We start from the raw sequence: 6000 nt of genomic DNA on the forward strand, positions 1-6000 counted from the left end.
ACACCACACTGCAAGAGGACTGGAATTCCAGATACTTTGGAATAGTGGCCAGGAAATGCAGGGCATGTTCAGTGGACATTTGGAGGATGAGAGCAAAAGTTCAGCTTGAGAGGAACAGGTGGGTGAGGGATTAGGCTGGAGAAGTATGTGGGGGTAGGTGATGATGACTTTATATTTCTTGCTGGGACATATAGACTTATAAGGACCAGGAGGCGTAACTGATGGATACTAGGCAGAGGAGCAGAATTACCAGAATATAGCGTAGAAAGACTATTTAGTAGCTTTGTGGAAGGTGGCTAGAGAGAGAAAGAATATGAAAAAGACCCGTCAAGATGTAGTAACTTTGTAAAACAATTGTCCTCCAATTAAAAATAAATGTGAAAACAAAAAGATTTAGTAACTGAGGGTAGAAATGATGGAGGCATGAATGAAGCAAGGATGATGGGAGATGGTCAGACATTGGAAAGAGGTTTGGTAGCTAAACCAAATGATATAGAAAGAGGAGTCCAGTAGGACTCGAAGGATGACCTTACCAGTGCTCTAAGGACCAGAGACTCAGGTCAACTGCAAGGGAGGTTTGATCCCTGAACCTTTTTTATTATCTTTCTAAACCCCTTCTTCTTATACAGAACCCTGAATGTAATGTCCTCATGCTTTTCATATTTTTTCCCAGCAACTAGTTCATTTCTTTTCTTCCCCCTAAGCCTACAAATACCATAGATATTCCCACTCATCCTGTGTAAGCTTTGTGAGACCTAGAGGCCAATTCTTTCTTGAAGACGTGGTAAGATGTTTCTAATTTTGCTGAAATTTTATGGGCAATAGCATTTTTATTTTGTTTTGTAACATCCCTGGAATAATATAAAAGTACTTATTCTATACATTTTACTGAGATTGAAAACATGTAGAAAAGGATAATAATAACAATAAACCTTTTTTAATAAGGTTTAAGTATACTGACTTGGTCTTGAGTTGTCACAACAATCCTATGAAATAAGACTATGACAAACCCCATTGCACAAATGAGGAAACTGAGGCAAAGAGAGGTTATGTAAATTATCCAAGGTCACATAGGTGGCAAGTAGCAATTTGCCTAAGGTGAGTTCACAGGTGGCAGAGCCAAGGTTTAAACCCAGGCTGTGTGACTATTGGTCACCTCTCTACACTATGTCATCTCCCAATATTAGTAGCATGATGTCATAGCTAGGGAGGGTAGATTTCTTAGAGAAATGCCATGATGTTGATCTACTAGTCAGAGATCAGAATAGCACTTCTGAGTCTGGGCATTTGGAGATTTGTAATGTTACATCTGTCATCACCAGCAAGGGGGAGGGAGGCGATTCTTATGGTTGCCTTTAATTGTCCTTGTTTACTGCTTCAAATCTTCTAAGGTTGCTGGTGAAAAGTGAAAATGTCAGTCACTCAGTTGTGTCCAACTCTTTGCAACCCCATGGGCTGTGGCCTGCCGGGCTCCTCTATCCATGGAATTCTCCAATCAAAATACTGGAGTGGGTAGCCATTCCCTTCCCCGGAGGATCTTCCTGACCCAGGGATCAAACCTGGGTCTCCTGCATTGCAGGCAGACTCTTTACCATCTGAGCCACTGGGGTCCAATTTCAGGTAAAGTTACCCATGATTGTTGAAGATGGTAAACAAATGGGAGGATATGAAGGTATAAACTTGTCAAGTTCAGCTCAGTTCAGTCGCTCAGTCGTGTTCAACTCTTTGCAACCCCATGGACCGCAGCATCACCAACTCCCAGAGTTTACTCAAACTCATGTCCATTGAGTCAATGATGTCATCCAACCATCTCATCCTCTGTTGTCCCCTTCTCCTCCCACTTTCATTCTTTCTGAGCATCAGGGTCTTCTCAAATGAGTCAGTTTTTCATATCAGGTGGCCAAAGTATTGGAGTTTCAGCTTCAATATCAGTCCTTCCAATGAATATTCAGGACTGATCTCCTTTAGGATGGACTGGTTGGATCTCCTTGCAGTCCAAGGGACGCTCAAAGTCTTTTCCAACACCACAGTTCAAAAGCATCAATTCTTCGGCACTCAGCTTTCTTTATAGTCCAACTCTCACATCCATACATGACTACTGGAAAAACCATAGCCTTGACTAGACGGACCTTTGTTGGCAAAGTAATGTCTCGGCTTTTTATTATGCTGTCTATGTTGGTCATAACTTTTCTTCCAAGGATTAAGGGTCTTTTAACTTGTTGAAGATGGTGGTTAACATTCGGATGTTGTCTATCTATCTATATCTATCTATCTGTCTATCCATTATTAATCTTCTAACCATCCATCTGACCTTCCCTCTGTCCCTATATATTCCCTGGCTTCTATATGCCATATGCTTTTTTTGACTCTATTTTTTTGTTTTTGAAGATTGACTTTTTCACATAACTAATTTTTAAAGGCTTGTAATACCACTGCTTTACAGATGAAGAAACTGAATCTAAGAATGAGTTGGATTCAGGTTCTCAAGCCTGAAGCCAAGGTTTATAGTCAAATTTATCTGATCCCAAAGTATATATCCTTTTCCCCTACCATATAATTCCTATGCTGTTTTTAAAATTTGGGACTAGATATTCTACTTGTTAAACTAGATTATTGCTGGTTCAAGGTTTTTTTCAGATCATCCCATTAATGATCTCTCCAAAATATATACAAGTTAATATTTATCTTTTCCAATCCTGGTAATGAGAACTTTAAGTAAAACATTAATGGTCTACATAACTGATACACTAAGAAGAAAATCTATTCAGTACAGGCAAGGAAGGGTGTTTACAAATGTTGCAGGAGATGCTAAAGATGAATATTGTTTCTGTTTCAGATGGATTGTATAGTCACATGCTCCTTCTCTTATTCTTATTCTGTGAGAGTTTCGAGAAAAGGTATGCAGATGAGATTGGAGTAGCAATGCCTATTTTTCCATATACAGCATAATTAGCATGTTAAAATAATTTTAATGCTAATATGCTTACTGTACAATCAATTAAAGTTCCATTTTTCAGTAACATCCTAGTTAAAGAGTGCCCAGCTTCTTTAGGTAGTAGGAATGAATGACTTAGGTAAGGTGTCTCACCTTTTATTCTTATACATTTACTTTATGTATCACTCAGAATGTCTGGTTACTGTGACAGTGAAAATTATCACAAGATCATCTTGATAAACAAATGCAGAAGAGTTAAAATATTTTAGGACACATGATTTTTTTCTTTATTTTCTTTTCAGGCTGATGATCAAAATAATTTTGCCCATCATAACTAAGCAGTTAGTATTGTCTTCATTCATGGCACCTCTAAGTGTAAATTACCTTACTAAAAATAGAAAACAATATAAAATGAATGAACACAGTTACAATATGCATCATACATAATAGGAGCAAAATGAACTGCTAGCTTAATCCCTACCACATTGCTTCCATAGATCTTAGCTGGGGAGACTGAGGTTTTAGAAGAGTACTCTTTCAAGGACTTCTACCTGTTTTGGGCTAAAAATCAGAGTTTTCATAAACAGTTGTTTTTTATTTTCTTTCTTTCCTTTTGGGGAGGATGGAGGACGAATTTCCTAAAAGTTCCATTCAGAATTTATTAAGAACCTACTCTTTAATAATAAAGGAATTTAATGTCATTAATAGCTATGACCTTTAAATTTTGTTCCAGAGGATGGCATTTACTGAAATTAGATTGTAAATTTCAAATCTGTAAACACATCTGAGCTGGGACTTTTATATAATTGTATTTCTGTTCTGCTTGCTTATTTGTATTTACGTCTGCCAACTCCTGTTAATTGGTTAATGTTTGTAAAGTCCTCTTGAGATGAAAAGCTAATGATCACAATACCATAGAAGGGCGTGGGCACCTGCCCTGACAGCTGCTGAAGTGTCTGCTGGAGGTGTGACTGCAAGGGCATGCCTGCGGGCTCCCGGGTGATGAGGAACCCCAAAGAGTTCTCTGTCCCTGCTCCCCAAAGACCTTTGTTTTCAGTGCTCCTGGTTTGCCGAGTCAGTCTTTGGGTATAGTAAAACTCGTCGTTCCTGCAGGGTATAAGAGGAAGATTCTTCAAAGATTTTTACCCACTTACCACTAGAGTTTGCTGTAATGCAGTTGGACAGCATCTGCTATTTCATTACAAAAGAAACCATAACAGTAATAGAAAAATGTGAAAAGTTAAAAAATTATGTTGCTTTTAAAAATTAATTTTAAAAATTAAGGGCCTGTGTTTTATTATTTTATCTTTATTTTCCGCACTTTAAAGGGAGTCACATTTTTATTTATATTCAGGTAATGGCTGAACGACTGAACTGAACTGAATGAATTGTGAAGGGAAGTGAAAGTCGCTCAGTTGTGTCCGACTCTTTGCGATCCTATGGACTATATAGTCCATGGAATTCTCCAGGCCAGAAAACTGGAGTGGGTAGCCTTTCCCTTCTCCAGGGGATCTTCCTAACCCAGGGACTGAACCCAGGTCTCCCTCATTACAGGCAGATTCTTTGCCTGCTAAACCACAAGGGAAGCCCTTGTATGATTGTATTTTTAATAAGTAGACTAAGAAAAATGTAATTGTGAACTGATAAAATTTTCCAGCATTTCTGAAACCTATATTCAAAGGGAAAATAGTTTTTTAAAAAAATGTTATCTATTTAGCTAAAGTAGTTACTGAATTTTCTTTCAGTGCATGATAAAGATATTTAGAGCTTCAAAGAATAGCATGATTCTCATGCTGGAGATTTTTTTTTAAAACACTACATGTGTGAGTGTGCTGAGTGTGCTCAGTTGTGTCTGATTCTTTACAACCCCAGGAACTGTAGCCTACCAGGCTCCTCTGTCCCTGGGATTCTTCCCGCAAGAATACTGGAGTGGGTTGCCATTTCCTCCTCCAGGGGATCTTCCCAATCCAGGGATGGATGCCTGTCTCCTGCATCTCCTGCATTGGCAGGCAGATTCTTACCACTTGAGCCACCTGGGAAGCCCAAATACTACATATTCAATAACATTATCATTTAATATTATTAAATACTGCATATTCAATAATATTACATGATAATATTGATTTTATTTTTGTTGGCTTATGTGCCTGCTTTGTGTAAGATCTATATCTATTGTTTCCTGGATCTCTTCTAATCTTTCCTGTTAGCATTTCGAAGTCATAACACTAGTTCAGCTGACTGGCATCACAGCTCCCCTGGGGGCTCCCTCCTGGGGAGTGTGCAGTCGGTCCTGTGAGGGAAGTGGTGTACAAGGGAACCCACATCATTGCCAGATTCCCCTCCGGAGACACAAGATTTTCTGCTATTTATCTTTAATCAGCTGGTGATCACCATACTCCATAGAGAGTTTCAGAAGTGACAGAGCAGATACAGTTCCCACAGCACACAAATTGATCCCTTAGCAAGGAGCTACCTTGATTTTTGCCCAGAATTGTACACTTTCACACCTGTTGTTGAAATTAAGATTTGTTTCAAAGCTCTGTCGTAATTACTAAGGTCAACTTTGAAGTTCTCACAGGTTTTAAAACTTCTTATAAAATTAGAAGATCCTTCAGAGTAATCAGAACTACAGAAATAGTTCAAAGACATTTTTAACATCAAGTTTTTCATAATCAAGCAAAATTAGAGAAAGTTGAATGCTCCAAAATGTAGACTAGCAAGACAAATAAATGCACAACCATTTAATGTGCATAATTGTGTGATCATGATGAAACATGCTTGTGCTATTGTATTATGTAAACAAAAAGCAGAACATAAAAGTTATAATAAAATATATTCTCAACCATGTAAAAGAATCACAGAAATTGAATGGAAGGAAATAAAGCAAAACGCTGAGAGATCATGTTCTTCTTAATGGTTTTCATCATGAGCAAGTGTTTTTCTTTTTCCCTCACTTTCTTTTTATTTATTTATTCTTTTAAAAATTTATTTTAATTGGAAACTAATTACTTTACAATATTGTGGTGGTTTTTTCCATACATTGACATGAATCAGTCACGGGTGTA

The sequence above is a fragment of the Odocoileus virginianus genome, chromosome 22 (assembly GCF_023699985.2).
Source record: "Odocoileus virginianus isolate 20LAN1187 ecotype Illinois chromosome 22, Ovbor_1.2, whole genome shotgun sequence".
In the NCBI taxonomy this organism is placed as follows: Eukaryota; Metazoa; Chordata; class Mammalia; order Artiodactyla; family Cervidae; genus Odocoileus; species Odocoileus virginianus.